This window comes from Mus caroli, chromosome 14 (assembly GCF_900094665.2).
Source record: "Mus caroli chromosome 14, CAROLI_EIJ_v1.1, whole genome shotgun sequence".
NCBI classification, from domain to species: domain Eukaryota; kingdom Metazoa; phylum Chordata; class Mammalia; order Rodentia; family Muridae; genus Mus; species Mus caroli.
In genome coordinates this window covers 18,478,202-18,489,241 of record NC_034583.1, presented here as the reverse complement: position 1 = coordinate 18,489,241, position 11,040 = coordinate 18,478,202, and the positions used below count along the sequence as shown (strand labels likewise).

The following is an 11,040-nucleotide window of genomic DNA, read 5'->3' as shown; positions in this document are numbered from 1 at the left end:
AGCTGTCCTGGAACTCACTCTGTAGACCAGGCTGGCCTCGAACTCAGAAATCCACCTGCCTCTGCCTCCCAAGTGCTGGGATTAAAGGCATGCGCCACCGGTGCCCGGCTTCTGCTATTATTTAATTTGTTCATCATCTAATTGTCCTAAATCATACTGCCTTAATTATGATAATATAGCATTTTAGTTGGCTGGTAAAGTCTTTTCATAAGAAAGCATTCGGTTTGTTTTTTAACAGACCTCAAACATTCTAGACGAGTACTCTGCTCTGAGCTACGTCTCCATTCCTGGAAAGAGTTTGTTTTGATTTTTTCAGCCTACAACCTTTCTAAATATTTTGTTAATTTAGGTGTGTGGTGTGTGTGTGTGTGTGTGTGTGTGTGTGTTTCACAGGGAAGTTATTCCTCAGAGGCCACCTACCTTATTGTTTTAGACAGATACTCTGTATGTGACCTGGGACTTGCTGATTAGGCTAGCTGGCCAGTGAGCCCTTGGAGGTTGGACCCAGAACTTTGTACATATTAGGCAAGCACTCTCCTAACTGTGCTACATCTCCAGCACAGTTTTTTCTTGAATTACAGGCCCCATGTCACACTTTTAAAAGCATGTTTGTGTGCAAACACACTCATGTGTGCTTTGTGCAGACTTGAGTGCTGGTGTGTGCTTGCATGTCACATGTGGGGAGGGTGGAAGCTACAGGGCAACCTTGGTGTTAGTCCTCGGCTACTTTCCACATTCTGTTTGAGACAGGGTTTTTCACTGTCCTGGAAATTAACCATGGGGGCCAGACCGGCTGGTCGCAGCTTCTGGGGATCTGTCTGTCTCTGCCCCCCACCTTGCTAGCACTGTTTAGCTTCTCACACCGTGAAGCCATTTTATATTTTCTTTTCTTTTTTCTTTCTTTCTTTCTTTTTTTTTTTTTAAAAAAAGATTTATTTATTTAATATAAGTACACTGTAGCTGTCTGTACTAGCTAGTTTGTGTCAATTTGACACAGCTGGAGTTATCACAGAGAAAGGAGCTTCAGTTTAGGGAAATGCTTCCACTAGATCCAGCTGTAAGGCATTTTCTCAATTAGTGATCAAGGCAGAGGTCCCCTCGTGGGTGATGTCATCTCTGGGCTGGTAGTCTTGGATTCTATAAGAGAGCAGGCTGAACAAGTCAGGAGAAGCAAGCCAGTAAAGAACATCCCTCCATGGCTCTGCATCAGCTCCTGGTTCCTGACCTGCTTGAGTTCCAGTCCTGACTTCCTTGGTGATGAACAGCAATGTGGAAGTGTAAGCCGAATAAACCCTTTTCTCCCCCAACTTGCTTCGTAGTCATGATGTTTGTGTAGGAATAGAAGTCAGATCTCATTAAGGATGGTTGTGAGCTAACATGTGGTTGCTGGGAATTGAACTCAGGACCTTTGCAAGAGCAGTCAGTGCTCTTAACTGCTGAGCCATCTCTCCAGCCCCCACTTTATATTTTCAAATAAGTATCTGAAGTGGTTTTCAGGGACTCTCTTCTTAGGTGGCAGCCTGTTGACAGAAATGACCCCTCCCCACACACACACCCCATCCTCCCCTCGCCAATAGGCTCATGTACTTGGTTCCTGGTTGGTGACTATTTGAAGGCTATGGAGCCTTTAGGACACAGAGCCTTGCTGGAGGAAGTCCTTCACTGATGCGTGGACTTTGAGGGGTAATAGTCCCACCCCACTCAATCTCTCTTCTTCCTGTGTGTGTTAGGATGTGCTGTCCACCTCCTGTTCCCCTCCACCATATGGACACACAGCCCTCGGAACCATAAGCCAAAATAAACTTCCTTTACTTGCTTTCTGTCGTGGTGTTTTGTCACAGCAGCAGAAAGGTAACTAATGCAGGTGGGTTCTGAGGTGTAATGCCAGGATGCTTTTGTTCAGCCTTTCAGTGTTCATGCTTTAGTGTTTGTTCTCCCCCTCCTGTGTGAACAGAGCTGGTATAGCAAATGCTTCAGGAGGTCATGCATACAGAGTTTCCGAATGCTTCACTACCCTACCACTAAGTTCCAGCCCTCAGCCCTGGGCTCTTCCCCACCCCCTTTTTAATTCAGAGTCTCAGAGCCCAGGCTGGTCTCAAGCTCACTGTGTAGCTGAGGATGGCCTTGAACTTCTGATCCTCCTGCATCGACCTCCTGGGTGCTGTTATAACAGGATGAACTACCATACCCAGTTTATGTAGTACTGGAGCTCAAACCCAGGGCTTCAAGAATGTTAGACAAGAGCTCTACCATACTACCCTCCCCGCCAAACTCCCAGCCTTTCTCACTGATAACTTTTCAGTGCTCACTGCTCTGGTAATGAAGGATTCATTTTACTCTCTTCCCCAAGGCACATTGTCTAAAGCCAAATTAAATAGTTGTTGCTTAAACTGTATGTCCAGGACTGAGATTTCACAAAATGTTCCAAGAAGACAATGTAGTTGTGAATCCCAGGATCACCTTAATTTATTTTTCAACTCTTCGGTCATTCCCTTTGCACCAGGATCACGGTGTTCTGCCCAGACCCTGGCTCTCACCATGGTCCAGAGTGGCCTCCCATAGGGAAGCAGGGCAGCTTCTGGGATACCTCCACCAGCATCCTCTCAGGGAACACGGTTCTGTGCCACCTCTTACCTATGTCTATCATACATTTTGCCAATGTCACAAGGGTCATTCTGACTTCTGTTACTTTGTTATGGTTGAAGCAGAATCATTTTGAATTTAATCAATGCTTTGTTTCCTTTTTATCCAAGTTCAGTAGTATACTAGTTACTTTTCTCCTGCTGGGGTGAGAACACCATGACCAAGGCATTTTATAGAACAAGTGGTTTATTTGGGCTTATGTTGTATGAAATATTCCAGTGCTTGTGCCATGCACTGCTGGGCAATGGGTGACCTGTTTTTATCTCGTGGAGACTCTCTGACTTAGAGCTCCAAAATCTCTCCACCCAGCTTGCTAAGTTCCTACTGGTGGGTCATTACCCTATGCTTCAAACCTCCCACGACCTTTGTGGTACACATCAGGCAAACCCATGCTTTGCTGACGTACCTTTCTCTCTTGAACCCAGACGAGCTGCTGCATGAAGGAAAACGCAACACAAGCTTAGTTCAGAAACAATGGTAACTCAATCACTGGGTGCAACAACTAAAATCCCAATTATTTTTTTAAAGATTTATTTATTATATGTAAGTACACTGTAGCTGTCTTCAGATGCGCCAGAAGAGGGCATCAGATCTCATTACAGGTGGTTGTGAGCCACCATGTGGTTGCTGGGATTTGAACTCAGGACCTTTGGAAGAGCAGTCAGTGCTCTTAACCTCTGAGCCATCTCTCCAGCCCTAAAATCCTAATCTTGTAAGCCTTATTAAATCTACACAATCCAGTGGCAAATCCTGATGGATCCTCCACTGAAACCAGGAGACACTAGTAATTACATCTTGTCCTGATGCTATACCCCTCCAAAAGGACCTAACTCTCTCCTGCTTCCTCTCTTCCTCCATCCAACCCAGAAGTCCCGCCTACTTGCCCAGTGATTGGCTCCTTTATTCATTAAGGGATTGGTTCACAAGAAGTCACCTGGGTACATGACTCACTCCTTGTCCATAGCCCCTTCCAGGAGAGTGGAATTAGCATCAAAATACAAACAGCACCAGGCCCATCCACAACAGGTTACAGAGGGATCAGAGTAGGTGTAGTGGAGCAGGAACATGGCAACCAAGGTAGGCACAGAGGCAGGAAGCTGAAGTTCACATCTTGAACTACAAGCATAAAGCAGAGAGAGCAAACTAAAATGGTGTGAGTCTTAAAACTCTCAAAGCCTGCTCCAGGGGACATACTTCTTCCAGCAGGCTACATGGCCTAAACCTAAACCAACATCACCACCAACTGGGGACCAAGAGTTCCAATGCCCAAGACTATGGGGAACTTCTCATTCAAACCACCAGAAGTAATCTCTACAAGTTTTCTGAAGAGGCTGTCTCTGTCTTCTCACTCCAAGAAAATTAAAAAATATATATATCTGAATAAACAGCAGTGATGACTTTAATCAATTTTAACAGCAGAGAGAGAAGATAAAAGCAAAGAAACACTAAGATACGTTTTAATTTTTAAATTTATTATTACTATGCAATTGTCGGCGTGTGATGTTTGAAGCAGAACCAAACTTGTGCCCTCTGCGAGAGCAGCTGGTGCTTTTAAGGGCTGAGCCTTCTCTCCAGTCCCATATTTAGTGTTTTTGGTGTTTTTTTTTTTTTTTTTCTTCCCCAAGACAGGGTTTCTCTGTGTAGCCCTGGCTGTCCTGGAACTCACTCTGTAGACCAGGCTGGCCTTGAACTCAGAAATCCGCCTGCCTCTGCCTCCCAAGTGCTGGGATTAAAGGCGTGCGCCACCACTGTCCGGCTTATTTAGTGGTTTTTATCTGCTAGGGTTTTACACCTCCAACTAGAGAACATATTGATTTCCCTCCCAGGTACCCCTTCTGATGGCCTTGGAACTTGATATGTAGACCAGATTGCCCTTGAGGTCCTACAGACTCACCTGCCTCTGAACGGCCCGTGCTACTGTGCCTGCCTCAGTATACCCCTCCTTGCTGAGTTGTCTCTCCAGTCCCTGAAATATTTCTCAACAGGTGTTGTGCTTCTCTTGAACGTTCACTATCAGTGAACAAGGCAAGTTCTTCCTTACACATTTAGACTGAGCTCTCTGCGGGGGAGGGCAGAACTGTGTTCCAGGACAGCTGGAGTCCTCCCTGTGAGACTGGGTTGTACAGCTGAGTTATTTAGCCTTGAGTTTTTTTCAGGCCAACAGGACTTATCAATTGCAGGGCTCTTTGCATTTCACAACCCCTCTTCCCAAGTCTGCTTCACTGACAGCAAACTCCATGCAAGAATGGCATTGAGCCGGGCAGTGGTGGCATTGCCTTTAATCCCAGCACTTGGGAGACAGAGGCAGGCAGATTTCTGAGTTCGAGGCCAGACTGGTACAGAGTGAGTTCCAGGACAGCCAGGGCTACACAGAAAAACCCTGTCTTGAAAAAACAAAAAACAAAAACTAAAAACAAAAGAGTCAGTCTGATGTGATTGAGACAAGGGAGGTTTTCAGGGGGAAGACTGGGAGATAGGGGCCTCCCCTCACCCCTCTGCTTTTCCTGCATGGGTTTGGAGCCCTCCTCAGCCCCTCCTGCAGGGCGCCCCCATGGTAAAGATCCCCTCCCCCTCCCGCCTTCCTCCTCCCTCCCTCAGCCTTGCACTGGGACGCTGGGGAGAGGGCTGAGCCAGGTGCAGAGAACTCTTAGAGCTGGATTTCTGAGTTTGCTGGAAATCATGTCTCACTATACAGATGAACCCAGATTTACCATAGAACTGATAGATCTGCTCCAACATCTTTGGCGTACCAGGATGACCAAACATGAAATCCTTCATGCATTAGAAACTTTGGACCATCTTGATCAAGGGCATAGTGATAAGTTTGGAAGGAGGTCCAGCTACGGGGGAAGTCCATATGGGAACAGTACCAACAACGTTCCAGCATCTTCCTCTACAGTCACAGCTTCCACGCAGACCCAGCACTCGGGAATGTCCCCATCACCCAGCAACAGTTATGATACCTCCCCACTGCCTTGCACTACCAATCAAAATGGGAGGGAGAACAATGATCGATTGTCCACATCCAATGGGAAGATGTCACCATCTCGCTACCATGCAAACAGCATGGGTCAGAGGTCATATTATAGCTTTGAAGCCTCAGAAGAAGACCTAGATGTAGATGATTAAAGTGGAGGAATTAATGAGGAGGGACAGCAGTGTGATAAAAGAGGAAATCAAAGCCTTTCTTGCCAATCAGAGGATTTCCCAAGCAGTTGTTGCACAGGTAACAGGGATCAGTCAGAGTCGAATCTCTCACTGGCTGCTACAGCAGGGATCAGATCTGAGTGAGCAGAAAGAAAGGGCATTCTACCGGTGGTAACAACTTCAGAAGACAAACACTGGGGCTACGTTAAGTATGAGACCTGTCCCCATTCCAATAGAGGACCCTGAATGGAGATGAACACCTCCCCCAGTTTCTGCCACACCTGGAACCTTCCAGCTTCGAAGAGGGAGTAGATTTACCTGGAGAAAGGAGTGCCTAGCTGTCATGGGAAGGACTCGGTATTTTCTGGCTTTGGTTCATCTTACCTGGCACAGCTAGAGAAGGTGTGGCTCAGGCCTGATCGATCAGAAATGCTGAAAGCCTTTCAAAGCACTGAGTAGCAATTGTCTAGATGATCTGCACCCTCCAAAAATGGAGCTTTGTATTCGCAGAAGTGAAACATGAAGTCACCTGGCCTTAGAGTAGCATCATGCTTTTTGGCATAGACTGAATGTTTGGATAAATACATATGCCCAGCCAAGTAAGCCTTATTCAAATATGTTAGCATAGGATAAAAGTCCAAAGCTATTCCATTACTCACTCCATACAGCAAGATAAATTACAAATCAATCAGAGAAGTGAATTTATATACATAGAAGAAAACATAAATTATCCTTTCGTATCCTGGAAGTGGGAGACATATTTCCTAACGGAATCTCATAATCCAAAAGCAGACGTGAAATGATGGATAAATATAGGTGGAAAGAACGTCTGGGGTAAAACTAACAAAGTAGAAAGGTATCACCCTTAACATAGAGAGAGCTCATAAGTAAGGTAAGACCAACAGCTGGACAGAAAGAGGGAAGAAAGGGACCAGGACAAAAGTAATGCACAGGCTTCCTGAGCACAGGTAAAGTTCTAAAATGATGGTTGCTATTCTCCCTTGTTTCTGCTGTCCTTGAGACTCAGTCCACTCAGCCCTGGTAGTCCCCAGCTCATGGCAGGCCTCCTGGACCAGTCTCCAGGTGTAAATCTCTGCATCCCAGCAAAAACACTTACACTGAATCAAGAGTAAGTTGAACTAAAATTCTATTGAGGTGCCAAAAAAAGAAAAGAAAAGAAACAAAAACAAACAAACAAAAAGAATGACTTTGATACATACAGCATGTGTGTGTGTGTGTGTGTATGTGTGTATTTCTCATTTATTTCTATCAACTATACTTCCCTTAGCATAAAACTTGGTGCTTAGATGTTCCTTCTGTCCCTGTGTTTGTGCTTAAAACGAAGGGGTTTTCTACCCTAGCAGTCATCAGTCCAGAACTGAACTTAAAAACAATCCAGAGCTGGGAGGTGGTTCAGGGGGAACAACAATGCTTGTCACATAAGCATGCAGACCAGGATTCATGGCCCCATCTCCCACATTAAAATCAGGCATTGCCAGGTGATGGGCAGGTGTAAATGGGGGATTCCAGAGGGACCAATGGCTAGGCAGACTAGTCAAAATGCTGCAGCAGGTTCAGGGAAAAGATCCTGTTTCAAGAAAATAAGGTGGAGGGACTGGAACAAGGGCTCAGAGGTTAAGAGCACTGGCTACTCTCCCAGAGGTCCTGAGTTCAATTCCCAGCAACCGTATGCTCATAACCATCTATAATGAGATCCAGTGCCCTCTTCTGGTGTACATGTATACATGCAGGTAGAACACTATACATAATAAAAATTAATAATAGTAAATAAAAATAAATCTTTCTTTAAAAATTACAAGCACTTAAGAGGCAAAAAAAAAAAAAAAAACAGATGGGTCTTTGTCAGTTCAAGGCCACCCTACATAGGGAGTTGCAAGATACCCCAAGATACATAGATACCCTAAAGAGGCAGAGAAAGGAAGAGGGAGAGGGAGAGGGAGAGGGAGAGGGAGAGGGAGAGGGAGAGGGAGAGGGAGAGGGAGAGGGAGAGGGAGAGGGAGAGGGAGAGGGAAGGAAGGACTGGAGAGATGCCTCAGTGGTTAGGATCATTGGCCAAGCCTTGGTGGGCACTATATGTATGCATGTTCACAGACATCCAACCCCAAGCCTAGTCTATAATAAACTTTTAAATCTTTGCCTTCTAGAAGTAGCAAACACTCCAAAACCACAGTGTCTTTGTTACGTGTCACATGAAAGCATCCTGACTGTTATGCAGGGTAGATGGGAAGAAAGATTCTTTAATTCTTAAAAAATCCTGATGTTCTTCCTTCTCCCTCTTCAGGAACAAAGGACAGAGTTGCTGCCACAAAGGTACCTTGTAGGAAGACTCGCCCAACCCCATGGGGCAACGGAGACGGTTCTAGAGAGCTCCGTCAGATTTTGTAGGCTGCTGCTTTATCATGGGTAAGCTCCTGTACTGTCTGGGTATGGTAGATGGATAGACTGTGATATGTGTGGTGTGTACGTGTTACATGCTTGTACGTGTGTTTGGGACATGATGGGCTGTATACACAGATGTGCAGTGAGTCTGTGTAGATAGATAGATAGATAGATAGATAGATAGATAGATAGATAGATAGTGTGTGTGTGTGTGTGTGTGTGTGTGTGTGTGAGAGAGAGAGAGAGAGAGAGAGAGAGATGACTAATGTCTGTGTGCCTAGTATTCTTTCTGAGTCATGAGGGGGTGTTCTGGTGTGGGCTGGTGGGTGAGTGACAGGTGAGGTTGTGTAGGATCGTGAGTTTGTGAACTGCATGAGTGTGTGTGTGTGTGTGTGTGTGTGTGTGTGTGTGTGTACAGGTTTGGGATTGAGGGGAGACAGGATGGACATCCATGCCTCTAGCCACTCTTGTAGCCAGAGCTCCTCCTAGAAGCAGACACCATATTCCCCAGGTGAGGCAAACCTGAACCCTCTCTTGGGTTGCTTCTATTTCTGGCTGAGATCTGTTTCAATGTACCAACTGGGGCATCTGGCTATAGCAGAGGCCCAAGTGCTTGGCATGGATATGGATTTCACATTGCCCAGTTTCTAGCTGCTGACCCCTTCAAAGCCACGGTAGCATCCCTGAATCCCTGAACCCCTACAGGACTTCCACCCATAGGAAAGCCTGATCCCACGCAGGAAGGAAGGACACCCTGTCTTGGCCTGCCTCTGGGGAGTCCTACCAACAGCTTAGCGTCTTCTCTCTAGCTTCTGGAGAAGCAGGATGGAATACTGAGTAACGATGCTCTAAGAATCCTTGGGTGAGGGAGCTCTGCAGATTTCCCTAGCCGCCATTCTTTCACGGATGCCTGTCTGGACCAGCCTCTTCCTGTTCCAACGCCACTGCTTCCTGTCTGCCCATTCCTAGGGCCCTACGCTGTTCTGCTGAGATTGTCTTTTGTTGGGGTTGAGACCAGATTCTCACACATGTTCAGTAAGCACTCACCACCCAGCTATAGCCTCCGCCTGTTTTTAGAAAACGATTTGTTTATTTGTGTGTGTGTTTGTAGGAGAATGCCATGCATGTGGAGGTGAGAGAACTCCTGGGAGGCAGCTCTCTCCCGCCACCTTTTGGGCTCTGGGGATAGAACACTGGTCGTCGGGCTTGGCTGCAAGTGCCTTTACCCACCGAGCCATTTTTCTCTTACCCCCGTTTAGCATCCTGTAGGATTCACCTCTCTGCAGATGCGGCAGTCCTCTATTCTCACTGAAGTGCCACTTCCAGGACTTTCTCTGTTTCTACATGTGCTTAGAAGAGTGTTTGGCGTTTAGAAAGGGCTAAAAACTGCATGCAAGGACAGGAGGGACCTAGGAGGCTCAGGGATCCCGTCTTTCCCTACTGCCCAAAGACTAGCCAGAGCCAGGGAAGGCACGGGCAACTGAGCATGGGAGGTCCTGTCAACTTTCCTCTGCCTGATGGGAAGCCACAGCTGTGGGTAGGAGGGACATAGGATGGAAGAATGTGCAGTTTGTGGGGACAGAGCTGCTGGCCAGTGATGCATTAATTTAGTCCAAGCCTGGCAAGACCAGGGCAGATTAATGCAGATCAGGTGCAGCCCTTTCCTCAGGCGAGGCTGGGAGCCAGGATTTGGCTCAACTGTATTGCTGGCCAAAGGGGCCTAGGCCAGGCCCAGAGCGGGTGGAGGTAAATACGCCCTTGGGACAGAGCAACTTTCTTTTCAGGAGAGGGAAAGAGCTGGAGTCATCTGACTGGGCTCAAGGAGCCAAAAGGATCAACGTGCTCATTTCTCTCCAGCTTAGAGTCTCACGGCCTGGAAGCTCTGTTCACAGGCATGATCTCATATCTGCAGGGGAGACATAGGTAAGCATTTTATAGATGAAGAGAGGGAGGCAGAAAGACCTTCAGGAGCAGCTCTTGGCACCCAGGTGGAACCCGGGGCCCAGGACCAGTCCTTCCCCCACACTCTCTACATATCAGATGGAAGTCTACTTTGAGTAGATGGGTTGATGAGGCCACCAAGGAGCCATTCGGCCTCTTGGAGCTGACCTCAGGCCCAAGTTGATTTCAGGAAAAAGAGAATCCATGCTGGAACCAAAGTACCAGGGTTTGATTCCCTGACTCTGCTGCTTCTTGTGTGAACCACTGCTGTTTCTTGGGACTCAGTTTCCTCGTCCAGACAAGCCTGTCCATCTGATGGCTTCAGAGCCTAGAGCATGACTGGGTTTTGTGCACCATCAGAGTCTATCTACCATCAGTCAGGAGCTTCCAGAAGCTTCTGGGGCAGCTCCCCCCACCCCCTGCCTTCCCCTTTCCTTTGCTTCTGTCCTGGGCCTTGGAGGCAGAATAAAAGACAGCTTAGGGACTCTTCAAGGCTACTGCCAAACAGCTGCTTCCGTAAGCACCACGGCAGCCATGACAGCTGCCCACACAGGTCCCACCAGAGGCCGACTCTTTGTGCTTAGGGGATTCTGTTCAAAGGCTGAACAGCAGTATATTCTAGATTCTCAGACTTTCACTTTCTAACAGGGACAACCGTAATGTTTATCAGTGTGCGCACAGGAACAAGCTCTGGCCTGGGGCTAGTGAAACGGCTCAGAGGATAAAGTTGCTGGCCACCCAGGCTGGCACCCTGAGTTTGATCCCTGGGACCCATGTGGTGGAGGGAGAGAATCAACTCCCACAAGTTATTGTCTGACCTCTATACACAGGTTGTGGCGTGCATGCCTCTCCCCCCACCCCCCAGGAAATAAATACAGGGGGAAAACACTTTGGGGGGAGAATGATGTA

The 11,040-nt window shown here is 47.1% G+C and overlaps 1 pseudogene; it reads left to right on the top strand.

Annotated features, from left to right (window-relative positions):
* Positions 1-3,708: 3,708 nt before the first annotated feature.
* On the top strand, positions 3,709-6,187 carry LOC110309662 (annotated as a pseudogene).
* Positions 6,188-11,040: the final 4,853 nt, after the last annotated feature.